The sequence below is a fragment of the Elephantulus edwardii genome, unplaced genomic scaffold (assembly GCF_000299155.1).
Source record: "Elephantulus edwardii isolate Elephantulus edwardi_28Jun2011 unplaced genomic scaffold, EleEdw1.0 scaffold00037, whole genome shotgun sequence".
NCBI classification, from domain to species: domain Eukaryota; kingdom Metazoa; phylum Chordata; class Mammalia; order Macroscelidea; family Macroscelididae; genus Elephantulus; species Elephantulus edwardii.
In genome coordinates this window covers 989,560-1,010,604 of record NW_006399787.1, presented here as the reverse complement: position 1 = coordinate 1,010,604, position 21,045 = coordinate 989,560, and positions in this window count along the sequence as shown.

Below are 21,045 nucleotides of genomic sequence, written 5' to 3'. Positions count from 1 at the left end.
TGTTTCGCATAATTAAGCATAATTAAGTGCTCCGGGATTTCCAGTCTTCTCAATGTTAACCATTACTTGTTATGATCCACACAATCAAATGCCTTTGCATAGTCAATAAAGCACAAATACATAGTCTTCTGGTATTCTTTATTTTCAGTAAGGATCCATCTGACATCAGCATGATATCCCTGGTGCCACAGCCTCTTCTAAATCCTGCTTGAACTTCTGGCAGTTCCCTATATATGTTCTGTTCTAGCCATTTCTGGATGACCTTCAGCAATAGTTTGCATGCATGCGATATTAATGATATTATTTGATAGTTTCCACATTCTGTTGGATCACCTTTCTTTGGAATGGGAACAAAAATGAGCCTCTTCCAATCCATTGGCCAGACAACTCTCCCCAAAATTTTTTGGCATAGACTGCTGAGTGCATTCACGTCGGCATCTGCTAAGTGAAGGAAGTCAATTGGCATTGATTCCTGGGTGTTTATTTCTTTTTTTTTTTTTTTTTGCAATGTCTTGACTGAAGCTTCCACTTCTTCCTTCATTACCATTGGCTCCAGCTCCTATGGTACTTCCTGAATTTTTTCATTGTCAACCAGTGCTTTTCAGTACAATGATTCTGTGTATTCCCTCCATCTTTGATGTGTTCTGGGTCATTCAATATATTGCCTATAAGGTATTTCAATATTGCAACCTGAGACTTAAATTTGCAGTTCTCTCTGCTTGAGAAATGCAAAGTGTGTTCTTCCCTTTTTATTCTCCAATCCCAGCTCTCTGCACATTCCATTATAATACTTCACTTTGTCTTCTTGGGCTGCCCTTTTATTTTTTTTACTTTATTTTATTTTATTATTTGTGTGTGTGTGTACCGTCGAATTGGATCTGACAGGTACAGGAGCAGATTGTCCCTCCTTCCCCGGCAGAGCAACTGGTGGATTTGAACCGTGTGCCTCTGGGATTGCAGCACAGCTTCCTGCCATCAGGCCACCAGAGCTCCTCCTGGGCTGCCCTTTTAAACCTTCTATTCAGCTCCTTTACTTCAGCATGTTTTCCCTTTGTTTTGGCTTCTGGAGATCCTCTAGTGCAATTTTGAGAGTGTCTTCTGACATCCATTTCAGGTTTTCTTTTTTCCTCCTGTTTTTGTAACGACCTTTTGCTTTCTTCATGGATCTTATCTCATTTGATATCATTCCATAATTCCATAATTTTGTCTTGGATCATTGATGTTCAATGCTCTAAATCTATTATTTTTTTCCTTCTCTTTTAAAAAATTTTATACTAGTTTATTTTCAAAATTCAAATACATTGTTTTCAAGAACAGATTCTTTCAATTTCCCTCACCTCCCCACCCATCAAACTGTACAACCCAATGATTAATCGCCTCCTCCCAATCCCAAACCCCGCACAGCCTCATCCCTCTGCTTCCAACCTCTCCCACCCCTCTTGGATCCTTCTACTCATTCTACAATAACTGTTTTACACAATATTTATCCTTGTGGGACTGACTTAGTTCACCTATCATAATGCTCTCCAGTCTCTCCCAAGTTAGGTAATAATTTACAAAATCATTGCTCCTGTGTGCTACATAGTATTCCATTGTGTGAATGTACCATAATTTCTCAATCTATTCATTTGTGGTTGGACATTTGGGCTGATTCCATGTTCTTGCAATGATGACTAATACTGCTATGAACATTGGTGTACAATTCTCTGTTTGTGCCTTAGTTCTCATTTTCTCAGGGTATATTCTAAGTAGTGGAATAGCTGGGTCATATGGAATTTCTATGTTCAGATTTTGAGGAAGTGCGTAATTGCCTTAAGATTATCTTGAAATTCAGATGTAATAGATTCAAGATCATATTTTGGGACTTGTGGACTTGCTTTCACTTTCTTCTGCCTCAATTTGAATTTGCACGGGAGTAATTGATGGTCTGACTGCAAGTCTGCCTCTGGCCAAGTTTTGACGGCTCAATGTTTTATATTGACCAATTATTTGATCATCTGCTTCCTTAAAATGTATAGTCAAGATATACCTACCAGGATAATATGGAAGAACTTAAACACAACTGCGATGCTGTATACTGGAACTGACCCATAGTTGACTGTCCAGCGGGTTTTCAGCGGCAGTTAATCACACAGGTGGAGATCGACTATCCTTTTGTGGAGCAGCTCGTGGATTTGAAGCACGTGCCTTTGGGATTGCAGCACAGTTTCTTGCCAGCAGGCCAATTCTTGAAACTTTTGTTTATATTTAGTAAGTGCTTCAAGTATTCTTAACTTTGAGCAGTCAAAGTTGTGGCATCCGCATATCACAGGCTGTTGATGCATTTTCCTTCAGTTCTATTGCCTCATTGTTTTTCGTATTGTGCTTCCTCTTAAAGAAGACTCTTCAAATAAGACTATTTGCTTAGCTTACAGATGGAAGAAGTAGCATGAAAAGACCCAACCCTGACACACAGTTTTCCTGATTTTAAACCTCGTGTAGTATCTCCTTCCGGCTGAATGACTCACTGCTTCCTGGTTCATGTACAGGATACACATGAGCACAATGACATACTCTGAAATTTTGGTTCTTCTCTATATTACCCATACTTTATTATCACCCACGCAGCCAAATGTCTTTTCATAGTCAATGAAACACAAACAAAAGGTTTTTCTGATATCTTCTACTTTTAACCATGATGTATCTAATGTTAGTAACAGTATTCTTTGTTTCATGGACATGTTGTTGTTGTTGTTAAGTGTCATCATAGCATCTCTATGAACAATAGATCTGAACCCTGTCCTATCCTGTGCCGTCTGCATCATCTCTGATATACTGGATCCCGTTGCTGTAGTCACTGTGTCAATTCATCCTGTTGAACGTCTCCCTCTTTTTCACTGACCCTTCACTTTTCCAAGCATGAGCCTTTCCAAGGAATAATCTCTCCTGACCACATGTCCAAAGTATAATTCTAGACAAATGAACGTAGCTGTGCTCGTAGCTGACCCTCCAGTGGGTTTTCAGAGGCCGTAAACCACACAGAGGAGGCTGCCGACCCCTGCAGAGCAGCTGTGAGAGCAGGAAAGGTATTCCAACTGCATACCTTTGGGTCGGCAGCTCGCTTTCTTCATTTAGGTCTTGAATCCTTTTTTCTTCTCTCCTTCTTGCTTTCCCTTCCCTCCCAATTCTAGTTCTCTCCTTTACTATTTGCCTGTAATTTCTAGACTCATGTGCATGTCACATTCACATATGCACTTCATGAGAACACTTGGACTATTTTGATAGACGGCCAACATTCAGCGCTGGCTTGATTTTCATTTTGAATGAGGGTAGAAGAATACATTAGCCTCAAGAAATAAAGGTGGTTGGCCAATTTAAACAGCTTGCAACTTGAGCAGCAATGAAGAAAGACAGATCTTCATGTCAGCGCCTTTTCTCCCACTGCCACTTCAATGCTTGGGGAGCCTGCAATCCATTACGTGACACAACATTGTCTAATTGACAGGCTCTGTGTGTATGTAAGTCTATCATAATAGATTAGCTCCTAACAAGATAAAACCATCATGTGGAAAACTCTCTGCCTGCCAAACGCAGGCTTCTGCCAACCCAGATGATCAATGATATAGAATTTTCAGACATTTATACTCAGAAAAGTGACGGTAGAAAAACAGCGGTCTCGCTCTCGGCTCTTGCTTTGAGTCACACTGCTGACTTCAAGGTTTGACACATTTTTTATTCTTGTTAGTTCGCTTGAGCCCGCTGGGCCCCATCCGGCCTTCCAATCTTATACACTAAATCAGTCAAGTTCAGGTCAGGCTCTCTGTGAGCAGGAGAGGAGGGAGACATAGAATTAGTGTGCCGGACTCCATCAGCCTTGGAGAATAATTGTGCCAAGATGACCACTTGCACAGAGTCATTTTGTAGAAAGGACAATATTGAACTTGGCTTCTATTGGGTACTACCACTACCTACCTCGGTAGTTGATATGTACTATCGAGTTGGATCCACCCCCTAGTAGACCCTTCAGTGGGTTTTCAGAGGCAATAGTTTACATAGGGGTGGATTGCCCATCTTTCTCCCAAAGAGCAGCTGGTGGATTCGAATTGCACACCTTTGGGTTGGCAGCATGGCTTCTGACCACTGGGGCTGCCTTTATTGTTATATGACAATCACAAGAAAAGTCATTACTATTGAGTTGATTTCTACTTATGGTGGCTCATGGGTTATGAGTAGACTTGAACTTCATAGGATCTTTTTATCTGCAGTCCTTAAGGAAGCAGAGAGCCAGACAATGGGTCAGTTGGGACTGTCACACTTGGCTAGTAGCTGAAGGCAAACCACTTGCAATATTCCAGGCCTTGTTGTTGTTGAATGCCTATCAACTCACCTGTGACTCATAGCAACCCTATGTACAACAGCTCTGAAGCCTGCCCTGTCCTGAGTCAGTCTCACCAGCTCCGAAACACCAATCCCCATTGCCCCAGTTACTGTGTCAATCCATCTTATCTGGGGTCATCCGCCTCTGCCCTGTCCCTCCATCCTTCCAAACATGATATCTATCTCCAAGGACTGGTCCCTCCTATGCTTATATCCAAAGTATGGAGCTATGAGATGGAGCTTCAAAATTCTTGCCTCCAAGGAGAAACTTGGTTTCACCCTCTCCAAGACAGACCTGTTTGTTCTTGTAGCAGTCCTTCTTATGTTCAATACTCTTCTCCAGCACCTTAATTCATAGGCATTAACTCTTCTTCTGTAATCCTTAGTCATTTTCCAGCAGCTCTCTGATGCATAGCAAATAGTGGAGATGGCCATGGCCTAGATCAGGCACACCATAGTCTCTAGACTGACATAATTGCTCTTTAGCACTTTGGAGAAGTTCCAAAACTGAGTGACTCGGGGGAAAAGTGATTTACTGTAGCTGACTCCATTCTTCCAAGCATGACGTCCCTCTCCAAGGACTGGTCCCTCCTTGTAACATGTCCAAAGTATGTCAGACAAAGCTTAAATATCCTTGCCCACAAGGAACAACCTGATTTCACCTTCTCCAGGATGAGCCTGTTTGTTCTCCTGGCAGTTCAAGGTGTATTCTACACTCTTCTCAAGCACTACAACTCAAAGGCTTTGATTCTCTCTCTATTATCCTTAGTCATTGTCCAGCTTTCTGATGTATAACAAGTAATTGTGAAGACCATGGCCTGGATCAGGCACACCTTAATCTCCAGACTGACATCATTGCTCTTTAGTACTCTGGAGAGGTCCCTGACAGCAGACTTTCCCATGGCAATACGTCTTCTAATTTCCTGGCTGCTGGTGTCAAGAGTGTTGATTGTAGAGCCAAACAAGCTGAAGTGGTTAATCTCAATCTCTTCTCCATCTATAATGATGCTGCCAATTTGTGAAGTGGTGAGAATCTTTGTTTTCTTGGCTTTGGATTTCAATTCATATTGAAGGCTGCAGCCTTTGACCTTCTACAGGAAGTGCTTCAGGCCCTCCTCAATTTCAGCAAGCAGGGTTGTATCATTAGCATAACACAGGTTGTTGGTGCATCTTCCTCCAGTTTTGTATGTTAAGTGTAGAGAAAGGAATGGTCTTTCGGATTCTTAAGATTTGCTATTGTTGTTCACAATGGAGTGGAATGGATGTTTTGACATAATTCTGCATTTCTTTGACAAAGGATTTGCCTCAATATTTCCATCACTATTTCCCTAGCACAAGTGTTCTCTCGAGGACAATGTGTAGTGATTAGCTGGAGTATTTCCTTTCGCCCCACTCTCTTTTTTCCTATATGCCTGTAGCAATCATTATTTCATAGTTCAACATCTGGAAGCACATTTGGCTTCCTTGTTAGAAAATAAATTAGCAACCTGTTCATGAGCAAAGGGCTGACCTTGTCCTGGACAGCAGCAACTATACCTTTGATTGACAGACCAGTCTTTCTCAACTATGAGAAAGAAGTTGATAAGCAATCTCTTTTCTGACATTAGTACCCATCTTGAGAAACAGCTTGAATCCTTTTACTATAAACTGGACATTTTCTCTAGGACATGGAGCATAAGATGACACTAATTGGAAGTTGGCATCCTAGAAAGCATTGTCAAAGTCATCTCCTGCGGGAAGATAACCCTTATCTTGTGCCAGCACTGAACCATGGGCTCCGTGGACCTGCCTGTGTCTTATCACACCTGTTCTAGTACTGTTGCCAAGAAATGGGGAGTTGGGAGGAAATTACATGCACAACACTTTGGGAAGCCACCAGAAGTCATAAGGCTCTTTGAAAATCCTTTGGAATTATAATAGATTGAACAGGAAGGTGATGCCCTATGCAGATATAGTTGACTGTGGTCATGAGCATGGAGAATTTGACATCAAACACCAATCTAAGTGTACCGAATGGCTAAGGGAAAATAAAAAGCCAGAAATGAACACTGTGAAAGGGCTGGACAAGGTAAGAAACCAATTAGATAGAAAAAATATTCCAGTTTAAAAACATTTACTAGTGAGATACAGATATGGAGACATATGCATATACAGGTTTATTTGGATGTAAAGAAATATGCATTTATACGCACTGGCATCTTCTGCTATTGTGTGAATTTTGACAGGTGGTGAATCAAATAATTTACAAAGAACGATAAATTGTGTTCACATCTAAAGCCCCGACATCACAATTAGCATTAATCCTCTAACTTCTAAATGTTAGTGTAGAATGATTACACTTTGTGACCACATATCTTTATTTTATTGCTTTATTTTCTCAGAAAACTAAACCAAAACATGTTGTCCTCCAATCAATTCTGACTGATAGTAACTCAATGTGTTTTACATTGTAGTTATGCTTGACAGTGATTTTTAGTTGTGACTTTCAGAAGAAGCTTGACAGATCTATCTTACAAGGTGTTTCTGGGTGAGTTTGAAGCACCAATATCTTCTTTAGTGCATTGCTGTACAGAGAGGTAGTAACTGTGGTTACTGTGATGCTAAACACTATGACATGTGATGATGGTTACCCATGGCGGACAGTTTTTGCTGGAGTTTCCCTATTGAAATAAGCTTGGAAGTAGGAGTGGCATCTATTTCAGAAATGGCTTGCCTATAAACTCTATGAACACTGCTCAGATTTTTCATTCAAAGGGTCCCTAAGAGTTGTCTACAACTTGATGGCACGTAGCAACAACAACAACAGCTGAAATCTTATTTGTCCAATTCAAGACCATCTCCCATAAAGGATTCCTGAAATTTTTATTCGGATTAGATTGTATAAAATTGCAAATAAAGGTGACTTGTAGATGACAGAAATATTGTATATTGTATTATCTTATATTATTATTCTTCCTCTCCAGTTAATTCTTCATTTCACTTCAAGTGATCCTTCCAAGTTAAATTATCTAACTTTCCTGAATAAAATCTTCCAGTGATTACCAATTGTACTCAGACTACAGTGCGGAAGAGCAGCTGAGATTCTCGTGATCTGGCTTCTTCTTGGCCTCTACATAGTAATCTGTGAAAAGATAACAGGCACCCCCTCGGCATCTATCTCATTTGATGAAACTTTTCAACATAAATATTTACCGGAAAGAACTATATATATATATATATATCCTTGCCTCTTGTACTTTTCAAAAAATGTTCTCATGATATGGAATACCTTCTATGCCTTTTCATGTAATCAATATCTATTTATCTTTCCTGTCTTAGTCTTAAGAAATGGCACACATCTTCCACTGGATTAATAAAGTAACCATATTTTGTTATATAAAACGTCCTTATTCTATCATTTATTAATACACCTGTCACAACTTTCTATTAAGTGACAGTAAGTGGAGAATGAAAATATACTTATCCTGTTAGGGTTTTTTTGTCATTACTCTGTGCACATCCCATCAATATCATAGCTTTGTGCTTTTCTTCATAGCAATGATAATAATAGACACTTAAAGCATAAAGATTTGTGTGATAACCCAAAGATGGTACCTCTTTGATTCATAAGGACCCTGCAGAACAGACTAGAATTAATTTGCACATAGATCACTGGAGAGGCCAGATACTAAAGGGATATTTGTTATATAACAAGATATATGGACTACTAAATTTAGGAATGAGATTCTATGAGACCACAGAAGAGTGATACGTTACCCAGACCTCAAGGATGTGGCTTCCTAGGAGAGGGTATGCCAGCTTGAATTAATAGTAGTTCTGCTAGACTTGTATCAGCCAAAAATTTAAGAAATTTAGCCTCCTATTTAAAAAACACATTTGGTCACCAGTATGCAGCTGGAATCCAGGTGCTGAGTAGTCTGAAGCAGCCTAGTCTACAGAGGTTTGATCTCTGGTTCTGGTTGGAATTTGGGTGCAATGTTTACTGGCCATTGGCTGTGAGTTGATTGTATTTTTCCTCCTTTCTAAAAACCCATTTGGACCCTTGGGCCTGGTTTTAGTTGTTTTTGGTCAAACATTCTTCTAAGTGATATAGCACTGGTCTGTCCATTTACTGTACAGAGGTAACTCAGCAGTGCTGTAATGCTAAACAGTTTTTGGTAGAGCTCCCTGATTAAAAGAAGATTGGAAACAGGAGTGGTATCCACTTCCGAAATAGCTTGCCTTCACAGGGGAGCTATGAGTTGTCTACAACTCAATGGCACTTAACAACAACAACAATCTTTTCATTACAAAAATTAAGAAAATACTTCAATGATATTTTTAAACATTTATGATGTTAACACATTATGAATAGTTAATTTACAATAATAAAATTCCTATTAATAAGTGATTCTTAATCATATCACTAAAACAATTATTCTTGAATAAGGGAAAGGGCCATTAAAGATAATCTAAGAAGAATGATACCTTCTAAAATAAAATCCTTATGTGTATTGTTGTTGTTTGTTGTTATGTGCCGTCGAGTCGCTTGCAATTCATAGCGACCCTATGTACAACAGCCCTAAACTCCACTCTGTCCTGTGCCAATTGCACTGTCTCTGACACTCCCATCCCAATTATCCCAGTCACTGAATCAATCCACCTCATAGAGGGCCTTCCTCTCCTGCACTGTCCCTCCACCCTCCCAAGCATGATGTCCCTCTCCAAGGACCGGTCTCTCCTCACAACATGTCCAAAGTATGTTAGACGGAGCCTCAGAATCCTTGCCTCCAAGGAGCCACCCAGTTTAACCCTTTCCAGGACAAATCTGTTTGTTTTCCTAGCAGTCCATGGTATTCTCAATACTCTTCTCCAGCACCACAGCTCAAAGACATCAATTATCCTTCTATCCTCCTTGGTCATTGTCCAACTCTCTGATGCATAACAAGTGATTGCGAAGACCATAGCCTGTATCAGACACACCTTAGTCTCCAGAGAGACACCATTGCTCTTCAGTACTTTGGAGAGGTCCCTAACAGCAGACTTCCCCATTGCAATGTGCCTTTTAATTTCCTGGCTGCTGGTCCCAAGACTGTTGACTACAGAGCCTGATGGTATGCATAGGAATCAGATCGATTACATCTGTGGAAAGAACCACTGGAGAAGCTCAATATCAGCTGTGAAAACTAGGCCAGGAGCTGACTGTGGAACAGACCACCAACTACTCATATGCAAATTCAAGCTGAAGCTGAGGAAAATTAAACCAAATCCAAGGCAACCAAAATATGACTTTGAGTCTATCCCACCTGAATTTCAGAACCATCTCAGGAACAGGTTTGAGGCTTTGAACACTAATGAGCGAAGGCCAGATGAGTTGTGGGAAGATATCAAGGGTATCATGTGTATAGTATTTTAAATAATATTTTCCAAAAGAGGAAAAAGAACCCACAGACTGGGAAAATCATTTAACAATGATGTATCTGACAAAAGGCTCATATTTAAAAGATATAGGAAACTGATTCAGGCCGTCGTCTTTCCGATCACTAGCTGTGCATCCAAGACCTGAACTATGAATAGGATGACAGAAAAAGAATTGACACCTTTGAGCTGTGGTGTTAGAGAACATTGAATATCCCAGGGCCAAGAGAACGAACAGATATGTCTAGGAGAGGGTGCAGCCAACGTGCCCTTTGGAGGCAAAAATGATGTGGCTTCACCTCACATACTTTGCACATATTGCCAGGAGATGCTATTCCTTGGAGAGGGACATGATATTGGGAAAGGTGGAGGACTGGCAAAGGAGGGGAAGACCCTCAACCAGGTGGATTGACATGGTTACTGCTGCAACGGGCTCTTGTGTGGCAGAAAGTGTGAGGATGGTTCAGGACAGGACTGGGTTCAGATCTTTTGTTCATAGGGTTACTATGAGTCATACTCAACTTGACAGCACCTAACAACAACAATTGGAAACTCCAACACGTCAACAAGAAAAACACAAACAATCCACTCACAAAGTGACAAAGAATATGAAATGACTCTTCACAAAGGAAGACATTCAAATGGCCAAGAAACACATAAAGAAATAAAAAAAATCAATAGCTATTGTTGTTGTTATGTGCCACCAAGTCACATGCAACTTATAGCAACCCTTTGTATAATGGCTCTGAAGCCTGTTCTGTCCTGAGCCAATCCCACTGACTCTGACACATCTATCCCCATTATCTTAGTTACTGGGTCAGTCCATTTAATCCTGGGTCTTCCTTTTTTATGTTGTCCCTGTACCCTTCCAAGCATGATGTCCTTCTCCAAGGACTGGTCCCTCTTGGCAGCATGCCAAAGTTATGTGAGATAGAGCTTCAAAATCCTTGTCTCCAATGAGCAACTTGTCTTTACTCTCCCCAAGACAGACCTATTTATTCTTTTAGCAGTTCATGGTATGTTTAATACTCTCCTTCATCACCACAACTAAAAAACTTCAATTCTTCCTCTGTCATCTTTATTCGTTGTCTAGTTTTCTGGTGTGTAGCAAATAATTTCGAAGGCCATACCCTGAAACAGGCACACTTCAGTCTCTAGACTGACATCATTGATCTTCAGTACTCTAGAGAGGTCTCTGACAACAGATTTTCCCAATGCAATTTTCCCTTTTATTTCCCAACTGCAGGTGCCAAGAATTGATTATGGAATCAAGTAAGATAAAATTGTTAACAATTTTAATCTCTTCTCCACCTATCGTAGTGTTGGCAATCAGCCCAGTGGTGAGAGTTGTAAATAAAAATATTTAGATTCCACCTTACGCTAGTAACAATTGCTAAGCTCAAAAAGTAAGGGAACAGCAAATATCCATGAAGATGTGTAGAGATTGGAATTCTCTTATATTGCTCCTAGGAATGTAAAATGGTGCTAGCATTGTGAAAAGTAGTCTGGTGTTTAATTGAAAATGCAAATACCATTTGATCCATCTATTCCACTACTGGAGAAGAGTGTTCAATATCACATGGACTGCTAAGAGAATTATCAGGTTCATTCTGGAGAAGGTGAAATCAGGCTTCTCCTTGGAGGCAATGATTCTGAAGCTTTGTCTGACATACTTTGGACATGTTGCAAGGAGGGACCAGTCCTTGGAGAGGGACATCATGCTTGGGAGGGTGGAGGGACAGCGCAGGAGAGGAAGGCCCTTGATGAGATGAATTTTTTCAGTTGCCGAGGCAAGGGGGATAGGTGTGTCAGAGACAATAAGGTTGGTACAGGATAAAGTAGGGTTTAGGGCTTTTGTAAATAGGGTCGCTATGAGTTGCAAGCTACTAGATGACACATAACAACAACAATTTTACTGCTAAATATTTTTCATAAAGTAATAAAAGCTAGGACATGAACAGATTACATACACCAATTTACTACAGCATTATTTACAACAATCAGGTGCTGGAAACAACGCAAGCGCTCATCAGTGAATGAATGGCTCGAGATACTATGGTACATTCACATAATGGAGCAATATGCAACATTGAAGAACAGTGGACAACTTGTGAAACATTATATAACATAGATGGACTTGGAAGGCATTGTGCTGAGTGAAATACAGTATTCACCAAAGGGTAAATATATATAATACCACTACTATAAAAATCTAAGAAAGGTTTCACACAGAGACAATCATACTAGAGCGGTTGAGAATCATACTAGAATGGTTCCCCTCCTTGATAGGAAGGGAAAGAGGGAGTAGAAAAATTAATTAATAGGTTGTCTATGCTGTCAAGTTGACCACGACTCATAGAGAACCTGTGAACAATACCTCTGAACTTGGCCCTATATGAGCCAGCCTCACCATCTCTGACTCACCTGCTTTCATTTACAGAGTCACTGTGTTAATACACCTCATCCAGGGTCATCTTCTCCTTCAATAATCTTCTACCGTTCTAAGAATGATATCCTTCTCCAAGGACTAGGAATAGCCCCTCCTGGAAATATGCCCAAAATATGTGAGATAGAGTATCAAAATCCTTGTCTCCTAGGAGCAACTTGGTTTCACATTCTCCAAGACAGACTTGTTTGTCCAGATGGTCAATGAAATATTTCTCACTCTTCTCCAGCTCCACAATTCAAAGGCCCCAATTCTTCTATCATCCTTTGTCCTTCTCTGGCTCTAAGATACAGAGCAAATAATTGAGAAGACACACCTTATACTGACATCATTGCTCTTCAGCACTCTGGAGAGCAGACTTTGCTAACACAACTCAAGTCACCTATGACTCATGTTGTTGTTGTTGTTAGGTGCTGTCGAGTTGAGTACGACTCAGCAACCCTCTGAACAAAAGACTTGAACCCTGTTCTATCCTGTGTCATCCTCACACTTCCTGACGCACAAGAGCCCATTGCAGCAGTCACTATGTCAATCCTAATTGAAGGTCTTCCTCACCTTGGCTGACTTTCCACCCTTCCCAGCATTATGGCCTGTGCCAAGGAACAGCTCCTCCTAGCAACATGCCCAAAGTATGTGAGGCGAAGTCCCATCATTCCTGCCTCCAAAGAACACTCCAGCTGCACCCTCTCCAAGACATATCTGTCTGTTCTCTTGATTGTCCATGGGATATTCAGTGCTCTTCTCCAACACCACAGCTCAAAGGCATCAATTCTTTTTCTGTCATCCATATTCATTGTCCAGCTCTGAAATACACAGCAAGTAATTGAAAATACTATGGCCTGAATCAGATGCACCTTTGTCATCAAATATCATTACCCCTCAATAATTTGGAGACAACCCTAACTGCAGATTTTCCCAGTGCAATGCGTCTCCTTATTTCCTAGCTGCTGGCACTAAGGGTGTTAATTGTAGGGCCAAGTAGGATGAAGCTGTTGACAGTTTCAGTCTCCTCTTCATCCTCTGTGATGTTGCCTATTGATCCAGTGTGAAGAATCTTTGTTTTCTTAATACTGAGATGCAATTAATGCTGAAGACTGCTTTCCTTGATCTTTTGCAACAAGATGACTTTTATGTCATCTGCATAATGCAGGTTATTGATGAATCTCCCTCTAATCCTGATGCCACACTTATCTTCATAGAGCCCAGCTTCTCAAATAATTGCCTCTGCATACAGATTGAACAGGTATGTAGATAGAATACAACCCTGACACATTGCCTTCTCAATTTTAAACCATTCACTGTTTCCCTGCTCTGCTCACACTAAGCCTACTTGTCCAGGTATAGATTTCACATGAGCCCAATTAAGTGTTCTGGGACTACCATTCTTCTCAATGTAAGCCACAACTTATTAAGATCCACACAATCAAATGCCTTTGCATAATCAATAAAGCATAAACAAATATTTTTCTGGTATTCTTTAAGCCAGGATCCATCTGACAGCAGCAATGATACCCCTGGTGCCACGGTCTCTTCTAAATCCTGCTTGAACTTCTGGCAGTTCCCTATCTTTGTATTGTTCTGGCCATTTATGAATGAACTTCAGCAGTATTTTCTGGCAACTGATAGCAACCCTACAGACAGCAGCTCTGAATTCTGCTCGATCCTGAGCCAGTCTCACGGACTCTAACACTCCTATCCCCATGACCCCATTTACTGTGTCAATACATCTCATCTAGAATCTTCCCCTCTTGCGCTGTCCCTTTATCCTTCTGAGCATGATGTCCTTTCCCAGGGATTGGTTTCACTTGGCCAAGTGCTCAAAGTATGTGAGATGGGGCTTCAGAATCCTTACCACTTACTAGAATCCCCATATTATTTAAGCTCCAGTTCCGTTAAACCTATTCTTTTTTCTATTGGCAACTATCAGTGTGACCTTAGGTAAACCATTAAGCCTCTTTTGTCCTCATTCTTTTCATCATTACAAAGTATCTATTGAGCTGTATAATTATTATAGATCTTTATAGCTCTAGTAGTCTCTGATCCTTTTTGTCAGTGTGTTACCCAGATAACTTAGTAAAATGTTTGTATTTTAATAAAAATAGCTAACAATATTCTAAATAGAAAAAGTAGCATTGTAGGTCAGGCACCTGTGATTTTTAGCAGAGTTCCAAGGACTTGTAATGTGAATTTAGATGAGCTCCTGAGTTGAGTATCATCTGTACACCAAGTCAGTCAGTGACACATCATGAACTTGATAGCTGCTGTCCTTGGTGCTGGAAATGTTTACACTGATGCTGTGTGTATGTGTCTGTCAACTAAAAAGAGTGAGAGCAAGAACAGGATGGAGCCTGGGTGAGGGAATGGGGAGAGAATGATAAAGGCGGGGGGGAGGGGGGAATCCCACTCTATTACTAATTTAACCAGTGATGATTGCTTTTACTATGTTAAATCTTACAAAACTTGGAAGAGTTTCTTGAATTCTACACTTAGCAATTATATCTTTAACCAAGTGACTACAATTTTAGATGAAGGGCTTGAAATGGTTTCCTCCTTAGTTTTTAACTTTTTCTGTAGATGTTCCAGTTTGTCAAGCATGACATAATAGCATCTTGCATGTATATTATGCCAGGAAGTTTATTTCTTACATTTCCTGTAGGTATCAATTCCTGTATTATTCCTTTGTGTTTTCCTGTCAGAAGCTATAGTTTTTAAATGAATTCCTTTATATAAATAATAATAATAAACACTCCCTACTGAGTCTCTTTTGGAGTTTCACTGCTCGCTCAAAGGCCAAGTGCCTCTTATGGTTCAAACACACCATTGGTTCTGCAGGAGAAAGGCAGGATCTCCAATCAGAGTTACTGCCTCAAAACAAGGTAGGGGATTGCTGTGAGTCAGAACTACCTTAGTGATGGTGGATATTTTGTGACTGACAGTGAAGTACTGGTTCCTCCTATTTGTTCTTAACATCTGATGATCTTTAGGCTGGTAATAAGACCTGCTGGCTAGCCTGGAAAATGCTGTGAACCATTGTACTGTCTTCTCTGCCTCCCCTCTCCCCCTTATTCAGTATCATGACTTCTTCACATCTCATTGCTCTCAGGTCAGCAAATTTTACTCAGGTATTATCTTTCAGGCCAGTTTATTCACATCCTCTCTAAGCACCTTTATGCAACTGACTCCTCTTCTTTTTTTTTTTTTTTGTTTCCAACTTTTTTCTTTTGTGATTATCTTAGGAAGATTTGTCTCCCTCTCTTTGTTCCACTTGTGAGAATAAGAAAAGACTCTAATGCACACTATTCAGTATCACAGTATTGTTGTCAATATTTCTATAGCAAAGAAAATGAAAGCTGGAGGCTTTGATGTGGAATTAGGGAGAATAAAGAATCGATGCCTTGAACATTCAAACTCACGGAAAATGTGAAGGAAATGCATTTGAGGTCTTTAAAAAAAATCAACAATTTCTTTCTTATCCTTCTTTAATCCCCTTTCACCAAAGAGCAACATCCTGGTTTTTCTGCTTGTTTTGCTCTTTTGGTGGTTTCAACCACATTGTTCGGTATAATTCCCCCCCCTCAGTAAAATTGTTCAATATTTCAGTTTTAACTGAGGTTCTGAAAAGGTTTTGTGAACTGAGCCCGTACAGATGATTTTTAACACTTCAATAATATATATATATATTTTAGGTCAAAGTAATCAACACACAACTTTTGTAAAATGCTTATTTTCAGCGTGGGACTACTCTGTATTAATTTTTTATGCTTTATATACTTTATGAAAGAGTTCCTGGCCATCCATTTATTTCCCAAATGGAACACCCCCATTTCCTTTACATAAAATAAAAAACAATCTTAGTAGGGTTTTCTTTACTTATGTTACAGGTTTGTATTTCCTTTTCATTTATCCACGTGAAAATTATTAATAAATTGCCTAATTAGTATCAAGAATTCTGGTGGCCTAATCCTGGAGAGGGTGAAACCAGGCTGCTCCTTGGAGGCAAGGATTCTGAGGCTTCATCTGACATACTTTGGGCATGTTGCAAGGAGGGACTGGTCCTCGGAGAGGGAAGTCATGTTTGGGAGAGTGGAGGGAAAGCATAAGAAAGGAAGACCCTGGATGCGATGGATCAGTTTGGTGATTGGGGCAATCAGAGTGGGTTTGTTAGAGACAGTAAGGCTGGCATAGGACAGAGCAGGGTTTAGGGCTCTTGTACATAGGGTCACTATGAGTCACAAGTGACTCGACAACATATAACAATAACCAAAACAAAAACAACAACAACAACAACAGTGCTAGGGAGTTGCACTGTCAACTCAAAGTCATGTGGTTCAAATCTACCAGCTGCTCCAAGGAGGAAAGGTGAGCAGTCTTTTCCTTTGTGATTTAGAGCCTCTGAAAACCTTCTGGAGGGTCAGTTGTGAATCATTTCTGATTTGGCAGGGCACAACAAAAACAATAGTCGATACCAGGTACACAAAGTCTTGGGACAGAGATCTATCTCAAATTTTTATACTCTTCTTAGGGTTGATGTTAGATGAGCAGACAGACTTATGACATTGTTAACAACGAAGTCTCATGGGAACTTAGAAAAGAATCTCTATGTATCCATTGCAATATAAGGATACATATTCCTCTCACAAAGGTCTGTCCATGTAGCAGGCAGCGGGAGGAAACTGATATCTATGCTATGGTGTGAACACTGCACCTGGTGATGATGCTTCTGGTCTAATAGACAAAATTGCGCTTTTGACATAAGTTAGACCAAGAAGCAAATTATGGCTCTACTACAAAAGCGAAGCTCCCGTTGAAATTCTGTTTCCTCATCTGCAAAATGAGAATGAGGATACATAACATGATTGGAACAACAAAAAAAGGTTTATTTATTTGTTTTTTAATGTCTCTTTCTATGGAAGTTAGAAGTAACAAGAGTAGTGGGAAAGTGAAACTCTTAGGATCACACTCTGTAACCTCAAGCTCCCACTTAAGTTGTTTGTATACATAGCATATAAACATAACATAATATATACATATTATATTTAGATGGAGCCCTAGTAGCACAGTGCATTAAATGGTAAGTTTTTAACCATAAAGGTTGATAGTTCTAATCTATCAGCTACTCCTCAGGAGATGTATAAGACTTCTGCTTCTGTGAAAATGTACAGTGTTGGAAAACCTATGGCACAAACTTCTGACCTAAAGGGTTGTAGAGTCAGAATTGATTAAATGTCAACTCTTAGTAATCTCATGTGCAACTAAGTGGAACTGTGCTCCACTGGGTTTCAGTGGCTGTGAACTCTAAGAAATAGTTTGCCAGGTTTCTTCTCTAAATTACCTCTGGGTGGATTAAAAATTACCATCTTTCACTCTTTCACTTGAGCTGAGAGCTTAACTCCGTGTGCTACCCACTCACTCTTATGACCCCCTTAGGCATGTTTTTTAATCCATAATTTACACAGAGGCAATGAGGTTTATAGAAGTTAAAGCATTTGATCAAGGACTCAGAAAAGAACAGAGCCAGGGCTTCAATTTACTTGACAGTAAATTCAGCTGCTTTAACCGTCTGTATACTTTTGTACTCTGGATTCTTTTCTTTCTTTGATGTGATCTGTACAAGACCACATATTTTGACTTGTGTCATATTCGACTAGGCAACACCTAACCACTGCTAAATGAGACTAGTGCTGTTATATCTGGAGGAATATCCTTCCACTTTGCACATTACTATTTGTCAATGGGCTGTGTGAAGTAGCCTGGGTTTGCTCTGATGCTGAACCTTGTACCATTGGAGTAGATGCTGAACCTTGTACCATTGGAGTATCAAATACCATAATGGTTTCTCAAAATGGACAGTGCCTGGTGGAGCTCCCAGTTGTAAAACATGTTTGGAAGCAGGAGTGGCATCCACTTCCTAAACCACATGCCTCTGGGAATTCTATGAACTTGGAGAAACAATGAGAGCTATGGAAAGGCATTAGGTCTTTTGTTCATAGTGTCATTATGCATTGACCTCGACACAATGGCAATCATCAACAACAACAGCTAAAATATTAGTATAGACAATTGGCAATCCTTTTGAGGGGTACATGGCCTATGCCTACTTTGTTTAGTTGTGTTATCAGGATGTTGTACAAAACCTAGTAACCAGAAGTTGCTTGTATGTGCAAATGTGTAGGCAAGATGATATAACACAATTATTTGAAAAGCACAGATATTTATTTGCCTCTCATATAATTGGACGTAGGTCACATAATGTCTTCCAGAGATGTTACCTTAAAAGGTGGTTATGTGGCCATTACTCTGGAACTCCCAAGGTTGCCACAGTCATTGACATTTTCAGTGAGCAGGCAGGAAAGAGCAGAAATCCAGAAGAAAAGTTCCTTCAAACTAAGTGATACTAATGCTACCCCATAACTTCCCTTCACTGTCTTTCAGGCATGAGTAGGTTGTCACACCTCCCAGAAATGGATGTTGTTGTTGTTGTTAAGTGCCGTTGAGTCGTGGACGACTCATAGTAACCCTATGAATGAAAGTTCTCAACACTTGCGTGACTTTCATCCTTTCTCCAGGTTCATAGGGTTTCCAGAGGCAAGCTATTTACGGAAGTGGATGCCACTCCTGCTTCCAAGCTTGTTTTAATCAGGGCGCTCCACCAAGCACTGATTACCATGGGTAACCATTATCACATTTAGGTCATCAGTGTCACAGTGTTCAGCTTCACAGCAACCACAAGTTACCTCTGTACAGCAAGCAGACAGACCAGGACTCTACACGACCTAGAAGAATGTTGTCCAAACACAATTAAAAACAAGCCCAAGGGCCACCAATTAGAGTCACCCACCTTTGGCTTGGTAGCATCACATTCTGTCCACTAGGCCAACTGGTCTCTCTGGGTTGTTAAGTGCCTGCAGGCGTGGCCAGAAATGTCAGTATTTTAACATCCCGGCATGCTCAAACGTGAGCGAACTCTGGGCCTGAGACCCCCAATCCATCTAGCAAGTCTCCTCTGTGGACACTAGAAATAATCAGATAGTTTTGGTGCTACAGTTGGTAGGGAGTTGTGCTGCCAAGCCAGAGGTGAGTGGTTCAAATATAGCCGCTGTTCCACAGGAGAAAGATGGGCAGTCTCTGCCCATGCTATTTGTAGCCTCTGCAAATCCACTAACGTGTCATCTACAAATTGATTCTGACTCAGTGACAATGAATGAGTCAGACAGTTCTTTGTTCAGGAGAGAAACCAGAATATGTTAAGAGATACCTATAGGAGTTTCTGTCTTACTGTTCAGTAATTATTGAATGAATAAATGAAGCTAAAGCCTCTAAGTGCACTTGGGCCTCAGTGAGAGCGATGACCAAGATATTCATTGATCCACTAGCTTACAGATCCACGTCAAAATGCCAAAGTGTCTTTCCAGTTAATTCTTGCCCAAACACATCTCTAGTCAGAGTCACCTGTTGTAAGTATCTCTTCGCTTTAGTGTGTTCTTTTAATCCGTGGCTGTCAAGTTTTCTCTGCAATGTCAGAATGGATCGAAGCCACAGAAGAGTTCATGCGAGCTGGGTGGATTATGCTGCCCTCTTAAGGAAGATAAAGTGACAGGTTGTATAGCACTCATCTGTATCACCTGTCAGGGACTCTTCATCCTGGAGAAGAGAGAGTATCGGGGTATTAGCTGGTTATTTGTGATCCTCTATTAGCACTACCTTCATGTTAGAACACAGTTTCCCCGATACTACTTTTAGTTCTCCTACAAGAAAGTGCTGGAAGTTTTCTACCTCTGTACTTCTGGACTCTGTCAGATCAATCAATACCCCAGCTGAGAACTCTACCCCGGCAACTTTCTCTTTTCTGCAATCTCACACTCCCTTTGTTTCATTAGAGATTTTAACTTAGAGTCACTGTAGGTGCATGTATTGTGTCACGCCAATTGGTGGCAGATAATTCACCCCACACAGAGCGTGACCACTCTTCTTTGTTGCCCGAGGATACAGCAGATCCTTATTAATTTCCCTGAGTCAACAATAAGAATGACAATAGATTTTTGTGACTGCAGACAAGGCAAAGCTAAGGATCAGGAGGAGTAGTCAATGAGGCCAAATTCTTCAAAACTTACCAAGGTGGAACCTTTCTCTCTTACTTTTAAGGGGAGGGGAAAAAAAGAATAACTGTGCAACCTTCTATCTCTGTAAGCGCTTTTATTCCAGAATCTTAAAGTGGCTCTGTAGACCTACATCTCATTTATTTTCACAACATCCCTGTGGAGTTAGAGGCTAGCTTTTTCTTTTACTGCCCATGCTGCTCAGGTGGGAAGGCGATGCCCTGACAACTTAAGTGACTTCTATACAAGGTTACAAATTGAGTCAAGTTCTAATGGGAACAGGGAACTTGGAGAGGAAATGGGGAAAATGCTGTGTCCCATGGAGGGGCTTGAAACCAAAGGCATGAAACAAAATGCATATACATTGTTGTGTGCTGTCAAGTCGGAACTGATCCCTATCTGATCTACCTGTGGGTTTTTCAGAGGTAGTAAATCACTTGGGAGGAGATTACTTCTCCTGTGGAGCAGGGGATGGATTTGAACGGATGATAAGGATTTTTTTTTTTGAGAAGGAAACCCATTTTATTACAGCTGGGGAGTAGGTTGTACAAAGTCTCAATAGGAGGGGTAAATACTAGCTAAATCAAGAGGGCAGAGGCAGGAGGCCCAGAAATTATACCATAAGACTCTGAGTGGGTTTTTGACTCATGTACTTTTAACTTGTTAGTTAAATTTGTGTCTTCTAGGCTGCAACACTTCCATGATTCGTCTTCAAGGATATGAACATGTACGGCTAAGCACAATTGATAA